The sequence below is a fragment of the Callorhinus ursinus genome, unplaced genomic scaffold, assembly GCF_003265705.2.
Source record: "Callorhinus ursinus isolate GAN/ISIS: 27379988/994484 unplaced genomic scaffold, GSC_fseal_2.0 scaffold7, whole genome shotgun sequence".
Lineage (NCBI taxonomy): Eukaryota > Metazoa > Chordata > Mammalia > Carnivora > Otariidae > Callorhinus > Callorhinus ursinus.
Genome location: NW_027397069.1, coordinates 47,334,634 through 47,350,602, shown reverse-complemented (window position 1 = coordinate 47,350,602; position 15,969 = coordinate 47,334,634). Strand labels below are relative to the sequence as shown.

The 15,969-nt window shown below is 40.6% G+C and overlaps 1 protein-coding gene across 3 annotated transcripts in view; it reads left to right on the top strand.

Annotated features, from left to right (window-relative positions):
- Positions 1-15,969, top strand: part of MTRF1 (mitochondrial translation release factor 1) — a 68,249-nt gene that overhangs the window by 3,172 nt on the left and 49,108 nt on the right. The gene's annotated exons all lie outside the window — the stretch shown is intronic.

Below are 15,969 nucleotides of genomic sequence, written 5' to 3'. Positions count from 1 at the left end.
CTCCCTCCTGTGCACACGTATGCACTCTCTCTCTCAAATAAATAAGTAAATCTTTAAAGAAAAAAAAAAAAGAATGCCAATAGTGTTGCTGGTAGTTGTCAGCGTAAGTCTTAGAGTGTGTAAAGGATGTAATGCATGCACCGTCAGAAAGCCTGGATTAACCAGTGGCTATAATTTTATTACTGACTTCCTGTTTAGTCTGGAGCAAATCTTATTTCTACCTTTCAACAGAAAATGAGGTTATAATAACATTATTGTAATCTTTCAGAGCAGGATTGTGTGAATATAATGCTGTATCATTTCTAAGCCCACAGGAAAAAAAAAAAAACCCACATGCATTGTAAATCTGAGTTCACTGTCTCTCAGGAAGAATGCTGAAGCCCGGCTGGGGGCATCGTGGGCCTCCACCAAATGTTACTTCCTGGTGCTTCAGGCCAGGTGTACCTCCTTTAGAATTATGCATACGGTACAATAATAGCAACAACATCTATGAAGACCTTTTTGCATATATGATATGGGCCAGTGATTCTCTTGTTCAGCTTAGTAGACTCAAGGAAAAAAGAATCTAGAAAAGGATGGCCCCCACCTCATATACACAGCATATCTTACAGAACTAGCTGACATAGTTTGCTGCTATGCCTACAACCAATTGAACCATGTAATTAAAGGCTAGTGGGAAAAGAACTCATCAGGTTGCATAATGCATTACACAGATTCCCTAATGTGTCTAGTTTTGGAGAAAGCAAGAGTACTTCATTCCTCCCTGGAACTCCGTCCCATCCCCTTTGGCTTTTCCTGAACTTTTATTCATCAGTTGCTCCCCATGCTGTTTGCATTTTCTCCCTCCTTATGTAGCTTGTATTCTAACAAACAATAAATCAACAAGATCCTCCCATCCACATCACTGCAAATGGCAAGATTTCATTCTGAGGGTTGCTGGAGTGGTGGGGAGTGGGAGGGATGGGGTGGCTGGGTGATAGACATCGGGGAGGGTATGTGCTATGGTGAGCGCTGTGAATTGTGCAAGACTGTTGAACCACAGATCTGTACCTCTGAAACTAATAATACATTATATGTTAAAAAAAAAAAAGAAGAAGAAGAAGAAGATAGTAGGAAGGGAATAATGAAGGGGGGGAAATCGGAGGGGGAGACAAACCATGAAAGACTATGGACTCTGAGAAACAAACTGAGGGTTCTAGAGGGGAGGGGGGGTGGGGGGATGGGTTACCCCGGTGATGGGTATTAAGAAGGGCACGTACTGAATGGAGCCCTGGGTGTTATATGCAAACAATGAATCATGGAACACTACATCAAAAACTAATAATGTAATGTATGGTGAGTAACATGACATAATAAAAAAATGAAATATTGTGGATAGTTTCTGAAATAAATAATCCTTAACAATTTAAAAAAAAAAAAAAGATCCTCCCAGACTGGGAAGTCCTGGGGAGGAAATAAAACAAGGTCATGTGAGGGCAGTGGGGTTTGAGGGAAGGGCTACTTTAAAGATTTTATCTATTTATTTGACAGAGACAGAGACAGCGAGAGCAGGAACACAAGCAGGGGAGTGGGAGAGGGAGAAGCAGGCTTCCTGCGGAGCAGGGAGCCCGATGTGGGTGGGACTCGATCCCAGGACCCTGAGACCACGACCTGAGCCGAAGGCAGAAGCTTAACGACTGAGCCACCCAGGCGCCTGGGAAGGGCTACTTTAAACCATGTACTCAGGAATGACCTCTGGGGAGGTAATAACATGTGAACGGACCTAAAGAGTGAGAAGTGAATTAACAAGGAAAAAGCTGGGACAGCGTATTCTAGCTGAAGGGAGCCACATGCAAGTGCCCTAATGCAGGGACAAGATGAGCATGGTCAAGGCATAAAAGGGACAGGTAAGAACTTCAGTTATGAGATGAAAAGCAGTTCAGTTGAAAACGTAGGCCAGTTTGTGCAGGGATGGCCATCTCAGGCAATGTGGTTTGGTTTGGTTTGGTTCTAAGTTCAGCAGGAAGCCATCAAAGCACTTTAAGCAGGAAAGTGGCATGATCTGATTTCTTTTTTAAAAGGTCACTCTTTGGGCGCCTGGGTGGCACAGCCAGTTAAGCGTCTGATTCTTGGTTTCTGCTCATGTCATGATAATCAGAGTCAAGGGATCAAGCCCCATTTCGGGCTCTATGCTCAGCATGGAGTCTGCTTGAGATTCTCTGTCTCTCTCAACCCCTCTGCCCCTCTCCCTGCTCGTGCACACACACACATGTTGTCTCTCAAATAAATAAACAACATCTTAAAAAAAAATAAAAGGTCACCCTGGGGGTGCCTGACTGGTTCAGTCCATAGAGCATGCAACTCTTGATCTTCGGGTCATGAGTTGAAGTCCCACATTGGGCATAAAGCCTACTTAAACACACACACAATTAAAAGGTCATTCTGACTACCTATAGAAAATGGACAAGAAAGATAATGAGGTTTCTTCTGGGAAAGTGGTAACTCTATTTGTTCCTTAAGATTTGGCTTCTGCCTCCCAACAGTCTTCTGAAAATGTCTGAAATCTCAAGAATGCATTTGTTCAATACTTAATTACACAATGTGACAAGCAGTCGTCTAACAAAAACATCTACCCTCATGAAGCTTACATGTTAAGGATCACCTAGCAGCCAACTCTTAAAGATTTTTTTTACTCCGCGGTGGACCACCCTGTCCTCCTTAGCTTTTCCGCCTTAGGTCACCAAGGCCCTGAAGAATCCTGGGTTTTCTCCTCTTCCCAGTCACTCTGTGGGTCCTCCATCAACTCTTCTTCCTTCTCCTAAACATTGGTTGTCTAGACAACTCTGCTTTCTTTTTCAACATCAGCAACAAAATGTGTTCATCGAGTACCTGCTACTCACCAGCAAAACCAGCAGAATTAATAAAGTCTCCTGCTCCCCTAGTTTCCGTATTAGCACCAAGCCAATTTCAAATCTACCTCTAGTTTCAAGACTTCTTTTGATCTCCTAGCCTTTATTCCCACTTTTTTGTGAAAGAGCTCCATCTACGGGTCTTCCAAGCATTTTCTACTTGGACATAAAAATAAAACTTAACCTTCCCATCAAACCAAGTCCTGACTTCTCTATTTTTGTTAATGACAGGACTCCTGTAGTTAAAATTCTCTGATCACCTTTGACTCTTCTTCATTATTCCCCACATCCAAGTTACCTACTCATTTAGATGCTAAATCTGTCGCATTTCTTCCTTTCCTCCCCTGCTTTTCATTCCCTCTCCACCTTAAAACTAAATATTGCAAAAATCCCTAACTGGTGCCTCACTTTCAGACTCCTCTCCATTTCACTTTGCACATTGCTTCTAGATATGTCTATGTGTTGTTTCTATCCAAAAATCTAAATGGGTCTCTCAGTGTATCAAAACTTTTGTTTTGTTTTATTGTATCAAAACTTTCAGTGGCTCCTCATTATCTAGAACTCAGTCTATTCCCAGATTTTTCTTTCCCTTTGCTCCTACAATTACCTTATATAGCAGGGGAACCAGTGGCTATAACAGGTCCAGTGTTTTCCAAACTCCATACTCTTGCTCAACCTGATAATTAGAGATTGTTCTTTCAGGGCCTGGTTTTTTTTTTTAATCCTTCATCTCAAATGTCATGACTTTCATAAAATCTTTCTAAGTCTTTCCAGTGGATCTGATCTCTTTTCTATAAATTTACATAGCACTTTGTTCTTCTTTTAGGCCTTTGTCTTACTGTTTTATGTTTTATAAATTGTAAGTTGTCTGAAGGCAATGGTTGTCAACCTTGGCTGCACTTTTGCATCACATTAAGAAGCTTAAAAAACTGGGGTGCCTGGGTGGCTCAGTCCTTAAGCATCTGCCTTCGGCTCAGGTCATGGTCCCAGGGTCCTGGGATCATGCCCTACCTCAGGCTCCCTGCTCAGCGGGAAGCCTGCTTCTCCCTCTCCCACTCCCCCTGCTTGTGTTCCCTCTCTCGCTAGGACTCTATCTGTCAAATAAATAAATAAAATCTTTAAAAAAAAAAAAGAAAAGAAGCTTAAAAAACTGATGCCCAAGTCCTACCTCCAGAAATACTGATTCAGTTAGGGTGGGGTGGAGGTTAGGTTTTAAAAAATCTACCCAGATGATCATAATATACAACCAGAGATGAGAAACACTGCTTCAAGCCATTCCATCCTAATCCAGGTTTAAACATGCCTCCCATTCATCTTGAGGTTAAATTTAGATAAGGCACAAAGACAAACAAAAAACCCTCGTCACCAAAATTAAATTTGGAACCCTCGGTAAAAGCCACAGAGTGCTGATGGGCCCACAAATAGTAGATGTGGTGTAGAATTGGCATCATTTAAAGCCTCTGGGTCAGCACAGAAACATCATGACACAAGAGTTCTCTCAAAACCATCATCAGATTTACACCACTCCAGGCATTACACAGCTTCTGTTGTATGCATGTTTATTAGTTTTTTGCCTCTCAGCTTTCTCTGCAAACTCCTCCTCCTACTGTTCTCTGGGCTATACTTTCCACTGGGCTTCATCCTCAACCCCTTTACTGACCACTCTCTTCTCGTTTGAACTGCTACCCAACCCTTCAGCAAGGACCTTGTCTCTCATTTTGCATCTTCCTTTCCTCACATACCGTAGGTGTTGGTGGGGGGAGAATCAGCATTTTTTCCCATCCTACTACCTCTCCCAAATCATAAGACTTCACCTTTATTTAAGGAAAAGGAAATTTATTTTGAGTCTATACCCACCAACTCTATCATTCTCTTCTTCTTTTCATCTTGGTCACTTTCCTTCATTTGTTCATTTGCCAACTGACAGTTCTTTCAACTTCACTCATAGTATCCATCTACTATGATTCCAATATCCATGTGGATGTTTCAAAATCCTAGCCTTTGATAAACTATGGTACATCCAGATAATGGAATATTATTCTGCACTAAAAAAGAAATAAGCTATTGAGCCATGAAAAGACATGGAAGAATCTTAAATACATATTACTCAGTGAAAGAAGCCAATCTGTAAAGGCCACATACTATATGATTCCAACTATATGAGATTCCAGAAAAGACGAAACTATTGAGACAGTAAAAAGATCCATGATTGCCAGGGGTTGGGGGAAGGAGGGATAAATAGACAGAGCACAGAGGATTTTTAGGGCAGTGAAAATATTCTGTATGATACTATAACTGTAGATACATGTCATTATACATTTTTCAAAGCCTAGAAGGTTTTGACCAAATTTTGAATCAGCAGCACTTGCCCTACATCTCAAATCAGAAATTCCAGGAATCTACTCTTATTTTTCTAATTATTTTTAAATTACAAGAAATTTGCCAATATTCTTTTGAACTCCAAGGAGACCTCCTACAGTAGGCGTGGTATACCTGTTATTGGAGATGAGATCCCAGCTTGTGGGATTAGTAGTCTGCCAGTGTAACATTGAGAGAAGTCTTCATTTACTTAATTATTTATTTGGGAGAGAGAGAGTGTGTGGGGAGGAGCAGAGGGAGAAGAACAAGTGGATCCGTGCTGAGTGTGGAGCCCGACGCAGGGCTCGATCCCATGACCCTGAGATCATGACCTGAGCCAAAATCAAGAGTCAGATGCTTAACCGACTTGAGCCACCCAGGCGCCCCTTGAGAGAAGTCTTTTTGCCATTGCATTGAAGCTCCAGCATCCTGCCTTTAGCAGGAAGCCAAAAGCTATAGTTCTCAGACGGTTGTTCTATATACATCTATAATTTCTGATGGTAGTGACTCCAATCAGATTCTTTTGGGGACAGTCCATGTTCTGATAACAATCTCCTATCACTCTTTCAACAAACATATGTTGATTCCTTTGTCAGTGCCATTCACTCTTCAAGATGCAGCGGATCTAGGTTCACTTACCCCCTCTTCTATCCTCTATACACCTATTGTTCAGTTGCATCTCACTTGCCAGTGTCTGGATCACACCATTATCTCCCTGTCTATTCACTCATTCAACCCACAGTGGTTGAGGACCCATCTGCACCCATTATTTTCTTCTTTCTTCTCTCCTCAGCAAAAACCGTGCCTTCTGGCCTTTGCAGAATTAATTCCTCCATCTATGCTTAGAAAGGAATATGTTTCTATCTCCTTTGGAGATTTTACTGCTTTTTCCTTATTCTCTCTTCTCTTCTTAATTACTGTAATCATTTAGGGGCACCTGACTCTTGATCTTGGAGTTGTTAGTTCGAGCCCCACATTGAGGGTAGAGATTACTTAAATAAATTAATTAATCATTTCATAATAACTGTTATTGAACACTTACTCTGTTCCAGGCATTATATGTAATGTGCTATTTTGTATTTAATCCTCATGAAAACCCTATGACAAAAATACCATATCCTACTTTTACAAATGAGGACTGGAGTTTTAAAAAAAAATAAATTTGCACTAAATTACAAAATTGAGAACTAAAGGCCACCTTGCCAAAGCTCCTGCACTTAGCCACTACATTAAACTGTGTCCCACAGCTAGTTTCCATGGATCCTTGACCAGCCTCCTTCAATTCATTTTCAAGGCCACCTACGTTCCTGGGCTTGTGGCCCTTTTTTCCATTTTCAAAGCCAACACCATAGATTCTCTCCCCCCTGACCTCTGCTTCCTCCTCGCATCTTCATCTTCATAAGGACTCTTGTGATTACACCCACCAAGATAATGCAGGGTAGTCTCCCCATCTCAAGATCCTTAACTTAGTCACATCTGCAGAGTCCCTTTTTGCCATGTAAGGTAACACATTCACAGATGCCAGGGATTAGGATGTGAACATTTTGCCAGGAAGTGGGGCATCATTTAGCCTACCGTGTGATCTTGGTAAACTATAACTCTACTGACACTTATGGCTTAAAATCCTTCCAGGGCTTTTAGGAGAAAACTCAGCCTCTTTACCTAGGTATGTGAAGCCCTTCACGATTTGCTTCCTGCCTGTCTTTACAACCTCATATCTCCTCACTCAGCCAGACTGCACTACTGGTCATTTCTCATTCTGAGTGTATATCTGTGATGTCCTTCCTCTCTGTGCCTAGCTAACTCCAACTTGTCCATCAAAACTCAGATTACACATCATCTCGCAGAAGCCATCCCTGCTCACTACTCCGATGTGGCTGCCTGCACCTCTTCCACATTCTCAGAACGCTCAGTACTCGCCTTTCTTATAGCACTCCTCACACTATGTTGAATTGTTGACTTACATGTCCATTTCCTCCATTAGACTGAAGTTCCTCTGGATTGGACACAATGTCTTATTTCACTCTGTATTCTCTGTGCTTTACAATTGGTGCTCAATTAGTCATCTTCTTGTAGCACAAAGCATCATTGCAACCTACAGATAGCAGAGAGTCGAAAACATATTAGTTAAAATGAACTACGGTTGTTTTTACCTCCTCAAGAATAGAAAGATAATTTATTATCTTATACAAAAGATACTCAGAATTTGGGATCTGTGCCCTATTCCCCAGAGCTATAAAATCCGGTGTGAACAACACATTGCTAAATATAATACAAGGAAAGATTTAGCAGCATCACAAGAGATGTAATTGAGATCACTTGGGAGCTCATAGGGAGGCAGAACTAACCGTGATTAGGTGGATGAGCTGATCTATAAAAGACAACGATTGCAGGAATGACGTCTGTTCTCACCACTGAACACCTAGCACTTAGCAGCATGCTTGGCACATAGTAGGTATTCGATACGGTTTGATGAAGACCATTCCAATGAATTGCACTCCAGACAGAGAAATTAATGTGGTGAAGAAAAACCATGAGGCTTTGAAATGGACAAAAAGATTATGGGACAGTCTTGCTGAGTGGATTGTTTTCCCTTGCCTTTGAGCTATTTTGTAACTCCTTTAAGTTGTAGAAAACTGCTAACGATACAAATGATTCTTGTCCCTGGCGATGCAAATTGTGTATGATGGCGATGCAAATTATTATTGCCTTGTATATATTGACCAGCTTTTCATCTTCTTCTTTTTTAAGATTTTCTTTTTGGGGCGCCTGCGTGGCTCAGTTGTTAAGCGTCTGCCTTCGACTCAGGTCATGATCCCAGGGTCCTGGGATCGAGTCCCGCATCAGGCTCCCCATTCTGCAGGAAGCCTGCTTCTCCCTCTCCAACTCCCCCTGCTTGTGTTCCCTCTCTTGCTGTCTCCCTCTGTCAAATAAATAAATAAAATCTTAAAAAAAAATTTTTAACACGTGTACATCTCATATCTCTACAAGGATCATAGTCTTACCTTTAAAAAATATCATTTAGCAATATAAACAAAAAGATGAGTTTGAAAGTGTGTTTTTGGGAAATAAGGAGTCATCTGGTTGAACTGAAACATGAGATTCTTGGAGGATATCACGATGGAAGAAAGGCTAGATTGGAGTCAGACGGTGCAGAGCCGGAGGGGATGATGCACCATTAAGTGAGACAGAAAACAGGGGGCAGAAACAAGGTCACAGTGCAGCCCAGCCATCTTGGTTCAATTCCCTTTGGCCAAGATACTGTCCCTTGGGCAGAACTTGGAGCAAGTCATCTAGCTATGCTGTGCCTGTTTCCTAAACTGGGCTTTGCAACTGAACCTACTACATAGGGGTATTGTGAAGATTGAGTGAGTCAGTTCAATGTAAGACATTTAGAACATTACCTGGTAAAGAATAAGTACTCAGTGATTATTAACTACTATACTATTGTTACAGTTCACAGTTCTTCGTCTGAAGTAGTTGGGTGCACATGTTTTCAAACTTCGGAATATTTTGGATTTCGAAAGGAAAATGTGTACACTGTATGTGGCATCCCACTCTCAGTGGGATCTGGGGTAGCACCCTGTAACCCAATACATAAATATTTCTTCAGTAAAATATATGAATATTTATTCCAAGTGAGATAAATACAGATATAAATAGCCTCATAGCAGCCCAAGTCAGGATTGCCTGCCAAATTGGTTTGGGTTACAGGAGGTTTACCCATCAAATAATTTACGAAAACTTCAGTTTTCAGAAACTTTTGAATTGAAAATAAGGGTTTTCAGAGCTTTGGGGGACTCGGGCATTGCAGACAACTGTTACATTAACAAAGTAAGGAAAGATCAAATTGAAATAGAATTTGGAATCCCGGAAATTGTTCAGAAAACAAGCTTTTTTAAAATTTTATTTGATTTTTATTTTTAAGGATTTTATTTACTTATTAGAGAGAGAGAGAGCACAAGCAGGGGGGGGAGCAGCAGGACCCTGGGATCATGACCTGAGCTGAAAGCAGACGCTTAACCACTGAGCCACCCGGGCACCCCAGAAAGCAAGCTTTTGAATTTGATCACCTCTCCACTTTGGCAAAGTTCTCATTTTTCCTTTTAAAAATTTCAAAGCAGGGCGCCTGGGTGGCTCAGTCGGTTAAGCGTCTGCCTTCGGCTCAGGTCATGGTCCCAGGGTCCTGGGATAGAGCCCCATGTGTGGGGCTCCCTGCTCCGCGGGAAGCCTGCTTCTCCCTCTCCCACTCGCCCTGCTTGTGTTCCCTCTCTCACTGTGTCTCTCTCTGTCAAATAAATAAATAAAATCTTTTAAAAAAAATAAAAATTTCAAAGCAAGGGAGACCAGTAGTTGAGAAGGGCAAGTTTTGTAACCAAACTCAAGGGGTTCACCGCTTGGGGTACATCAAATTGAACACGACCCAGACAGTGTCGAAAGCAAAGAACTTTTTATTACTTGTCACAAGTAAGGAGACAGGGAGATAGCTCTCAGAGCACTGTCTCCCCACGGGGTTAGTACAGGAAGCTTTTAGTCAGTGTGTCGGGGACAACGGGGTAGGGAGCTTGTGTCCGCACGCTGGTTCAAGTGTGCAAGCCTAGCATGTCAACACACTAGGCATACACTTTTCTGTTCAAAATATGGCAGAAAACTGCACTGATGGGAGATCTTAATATTATAATGAGCTAAAGGCAACCTCAGGACAGCTCGAGGTCATCTGAGCAGGTCCTCAGCCCCAATCCGGCTCTAACAAGCTCACGTAAGGGCAGGTTAAACACCTACTTGGGTATCTCCTTGGCTGAAACTGTTGGTTCTGCAAAACAAAACACATTCCATCCCTGCCTTTGTCCCATCCTCCTTCTCCCTTCTGCTTTTGGCTTTCAACCTCCAGCTTTGAGTACATCCCATTGCATCCTAGCTAACATTTTCTCTTTATAATAAGTGAAGAAGGGATGATAAAATATCACCATTTTGCAACCTCTAGTGAAATAATGGGTCTAGGCAATGAAGAGTTTCTAGTAGCATTTTAAAAACACAACTAAATATTTTGCATCTCCCTTTGGAAGTATCTAACCCACCTATAAAGTACTTTTGCCCCCCAAATTTGAATCTGAATCTGATCAAGCCAGTCTATAGGAAATACAGGTAACAAAGGAACATGGTAACATTGCAACACAATGCTGGGAAAATCCAGACTGTGTGACACTTCTCAAGGCAAAAGATCCGGTTTCTTCAACAAATATATTGCAAGGGGGAGAAAAGGGGCTAAGGACCTACAGATTAAAACAAACCAAAAATATAGCAAGAAATTGCAATATATGGGGGCGCCTGGGTGGCTCAGTCAGTTAAGCATCTGCCTTCCGCTCAGGTCATGATCCCAGGATCCTGGGATGGAGCCCCTGCACTGGGCCCCCTGCTCAGCACGGGGGGTGGTGTCTACTTCTCTCTCTCCCTCTCCCTCTCCCTCGTGTGTGCTCTCTCTCTAGCCCTCTCTCTCAAATAAATAAATAAAATCTTTTTTAAAAAAGAAACTGCAATATACGGACCTTATTTGGGTTTTTTCCTGAAAATTTTATTTTATTTTGTATTTTATTAACATATAATGTATTATTTGTTTCAGGGGTACAGGTCAGTGATTCATCAGTCTTACACAATACACAGCGCTCACCACAATACATACCCTCCCCAGTGTCCATCACCCAGCCACCCCATCCCCCCACCCCACTCCCCTCCAGCAACCCTCAGTTTGTTTCCTGAGATTAAGAGTCTCCTATAATTTATATGGACCTTATTTGAATACCAATATGAACAAACAAACTGCCAAAGAGAACAAGAAAAAAATCTGCTACAGTGAAAGAAATTTGAACATGAACTAGGTATTTGGTAATAGTAGGAAGCTATTTTTAGTTTCGGGAAGTGATTATATTTCTTAAAAGTCTTTATCTTCTAGAGCTACATACTAAAATATTTATAGATGAAAAGATATGATGTTTTGTATTTGCTTCAAAGTAATCCAGTGAGAATGGCAGGCAGAGGGAGGAGGGTAGGTGAAACCCTGCATTGATAACTTCAGAATTTGTGACTGGAGCATGGCGGTTCATTACATGGTTCTCTCTATTTTTGAACATGTTTGAAAATTGTTGTAATAAAAAGGGAAGAAATGGAAAGATATATATCTACACATACACATAGTATAGATTTCCTCCACGTGGACAACTTTGGATCTAATTTGGAAAAGACTTTAGGGGCACCTGGGTGGCTCAGTTGGTTAAGTGTCTGCCTTCGGCTCAGGTCATGATCCTGGAGTTTAGGGATCGAGCGCCATGTCCTTGTCAGGCTCCCTGCTCAGCGGGGAGTCTGCCCCCCCCCCCCCAGCACATGTTCTCTCTCTCTCCCTCCCCTCACTCACTTTCTCAAATAAATAAATAAAAATCTTAAAAAAGACTTTAATGCTTATAAGGGGTATTTGAATACTACTGTTAGGAGAAAAAGATGGGAAAATAAAATTTACTGAAACAAAGATTTTAAAATATACAACTCGAATCCGATGTAAATGATTTAAGAAAAATATTTAGCCTGAAATTTAAGATGATATATGGAAGAGATGAAATCACCAAGGAGTTTTAGGAGAGCTTGTCAAAGGCGACTTCGGTACCAGTTTAGGGTGGAATAAAGGGAGTTTCCAGAATTAGTTTGTCTTTGACCTGCCTTTGCTTTTATTTATTCTTTTTTAGTAGTAGTAAAAGGAAAAGAGTAGGTTGACCTCTTACACTGATTCTGAAAATAATGAGTGATCTAGTTTCCATAATGCCAGCAGGTGGCGCATTTTTTTGGCTTTTTCTTCCCCCAAGCTAAGAAAAATTTGAGAACCAGTATGAATATATGAAAAGAAGAAATGCTGCCTTTTCATTCTTCATATTCTGTTTCTCTCAGGGTAAATACTTCACAAGAATAAAAGTAGAATAATCTTTGTTTTGCTGTTTCTTTTCCACCTCAGCGAAGGCTTGGATTTTGTATTAAATTGTCAAATAATTCCTCGTTTCACTTTTTCTGTAATAAAACATAGCTGATTAAAATCTCAAGTGCCTGCCAATCTTCACACTGTGGGATGCCTCAGGACGTGGTCAAGACCCTAAACTCCAGTGAACCAGAAAGCCAAAGTGCATTTCACAGGGTGCTCTGACCCATCATGCTTTATGGCTTGTGTCCTGGGATTTTATGTTGCTTTCAGTGCTTCTGAAAGTTTCCCAGGTGGGACCGAAGGTTTCAACGTAGCGTGGAACAATCTCTCCACCCACCCTGGTCCAGCTCCCTGAAAAGTGTCCAGGGCTGAGGAAGTCGTGGTGCCCTGTTTCTCTCAGGGAAAGCCCTAAGTGGATGCTTTCTCATGTAGAAGCCCCGCAGCAGGACACAAATCAACCTTCCGTGCATATGATAGACATAAGCGTGTCCTCAGGATCTTTGGAACGATCCGGAGGCCTCTGAAAAGAAGCGAAGTGAAAATCCCCATTCTCTACCCCTTTGACTTTGGGCTAAGTTTGCTGTAAATCAATCTGAAAAATAGCTGCAAGTATTTTGTTGTTTGCTCCACGGCAGAGGAAAGGGACATAGGTCATTTCATTTCTAAAGGAATACCCAATTGTCAGTGCCCATTACACATATGTTCATAATAGAAACTTAGGAGATCAACTTTATTGTGAGAAATAGAGAGGAGCTCTTAGTGCTAATTTAATCAAATGCTATTATTTTTCACTGAATCAACCTTTTTATTACTACCTCTAGAAAAATGTTTCCTGTAATGTATCAGACTCTTTGAAGTAGAACTTAACTTCATAAAATGATTCAATAATAACTCCCATAAGGCTTTTTCAATCAAACGTTAAAGAATGTCCTTTTTGGAGCACCTGGGTAGCTCAGTCAGTTGAGCATCTGACTCTTGATTTTGGCTCAGGTCAGGATCTCAGGGTCAGTGAAATTGAGCCCTGCGATGGGCTCACGCTCAGCAGGGAGTCTGCTTGTCCTCCCTCTGCTCCTCCCCCAACTCGTGCTCACGCTCTGAAATAACTAAAATCTTTTTTTTACTGTCCTTTTTTCTTTTATACCTGTCTTGTTTACAATAATACTCATCACAAAACTTCAGAAAATCCAGAATACAACAAAGAAGAAAATAAGGATTACCTATAATTCCACTGGACTTTTAAATATATATGCATCACATATATTTTTTTTAAGTAGTCTCCACGCCCAGCATGGAGCCCAACATGAAGCTTTGACTCATGACCCTGAAATCAAGACCTAAGCTGAGAACAAGAGTCAAATGCTTAGCCAACTGAGCCATCCAGGTGCTCCATGCATCATGTTTTTAAATGGAACTCAGTTTGCTGAGTTGTGTTTTTTTTGTACAACCCCCCATCCCCCGCCGCCTCCCTTCTTATTTTTTTTGTTTGTTTGCTGAGTTTTTTTTAACAATGTCTTTCATTTAGTGATGGATTGTGGACATCATTGCATATTCATAAATATAGATATACCACATTATATTCTTTTTTAAAAAGCATGGAGGAGGAAGCAGTATTTATAGTACCAAGCATAAATTCTTTAGGGATTTTTTTTAAGATTTTATTTATTTATTTGTCAGAGAGAAAGAGAGAGCACAAGCAGGGGAAGCAGCAGGCAGAGGGAGAAGCAGGGAGCCCGATGCAGGACTTGATCCCAGACCTTGGGATTATGAGCTGAGCCGAAGGCAGATGCTTAACCATCTGAGCCACCCAGACGTCCCTTTAGGGACTTTTTTTAAATTGAGAAATAAAATACATAAAGCGCATAAAGTTTCATGTATATCCCAATAAATTTTTACACACTTAAATGTGTTAGTTTGCTTGGGCTGCCATAACAAAATACCATAGACTGAGTGCCTTAAACAACAGAAATTTATTTCTCACACTTTGGGAGGCTGGGAAGTCCCAGATCAAGGTGCTGGCAAGGTGGGTTTCATCCTGAGGCATCTTTGTCTCGGAGAAAAAGAGAGAAGAGAGAACTTGCACTCACAAGCTCTCTGATGTCTCTTCTTAGAAGGGCACAAATATTACTAGATCAGGCCTTCACCTTTATGACTCACTTAACCTTAAAGGCCCTGTCTCCAGTGTCACACTCACTGGAGGGTCACACCGTGGGTTACCCTCAACACGTTAAATTGGGGGGGGCACACAATTCAGTCCATAGCAGTAAGGTTATTTTCTAAGGAGAATAAAGCTTTCTGTACTAACTTAAGTTATATATCTGCATACACAAGTCAAACTAAAAAATGATTTTATTGGATAATTTAGGAGAATAATTTTTGTGGATCCTTTGGAATTTGCTCCCTACTGGAACGTAAACTCCATGTGGGCAAAGACTTGTGTCTTTTCTCTTCATTGGTAAATTCTCATGTCCAGAACACGGTGAGTAGCATATAACTGGTGCTCATTATTTATTGAATGAACAATAGAATGTTTTCTTTTTTCTTTCTTTTTTTTTTGGAGGAGGGAGGCAGTATCAGAGCTTAGGAGTCACAGAACCCTAAGACAGACTACCTTGATGGAATCTCAGTTCCATTACTTACCAGTTCTTTTACCTTGGACAAGTTACTTAAGCTCTCTGTGCCTTAGTTTTCTCTTCTGCAAAATGGGTATTTCAGGGTTGTTGTGGTAAGGATTAAATTAATTAATAGGTTTAAACCATTTAGTATAGGATTTAATATATACTAGGTAGAAGTAAATACCTTGAAGTAGGTAATGTTAGATATTTGCATTTAGGGTTAATTGTTCTTTTTTATATGCAGTCACAACTTAAGAAAATATCCTGTGAAGTCAGTTGTATGGGATGATGTTTGCCTTGACTTTTGATGAAGAAATATTGAGACATAGAGCGCTGTGAATTGTGCAAGACTGTGGAATCACAGATCTGTACTTCTGAAACAAATAATGCAATATATGTTAAGAAAAAAAAAAGAAGAAGAAGATAGCAGGAGGGGAAGAATGAAGGGGAGTAAGTCGGAGGGGGAGACGAACCATGAGAGACGATGGACTCTGAAAAACAAACTGGGGGTTCTAGAGGGGAGCGGGGTGGGGGGATGGGTATTAAAGAGGGCACGTTCTGCGTGGAGCACTGGGTGTTATGCACAAACGATGAATCGTGGAACACTACATCAAAAACTAATGATGTAATATATGGTGATTAACATAACAATAAAAAATTTAAAAAAAGAAATATTGAGACATAGCGGTTATGTGACTTGTGATATTTAAAGTAAGGCAGTATATTTGCATTTTCCTGGAATTGTTTATTAGTTGGATTTTTATAATTATTTAATCACTTGTTTATAAGCTCTGAAACCTAGTTTGAGCCCCTAAATTCTATATATGCATGCAACATCTATAAAGTCATTAATTTGTGGATTTATATAGTCTCCTATCTTTTGGACCCTGTTATGATTTTTAAAAATACAAATTTATATCCTCCTTTAGTTATCAGGTATTTTCTCAAGCAGTGGAAGCTGAAAGTACAACTATTAACATGCAGAATCCCACAGGGGGGAAAAATGGGAAAAAGAAATAAAAACAAAAACAAAAACAAAAAAACATGCAGAATTCCTAAATCTGGGGATGATAAAAAGGGAGATCTCAAAAAAATAAATAAATAAAATAAAAATTAAAGAACCACTGCTTAAAAAGCAAACAAAAAAACC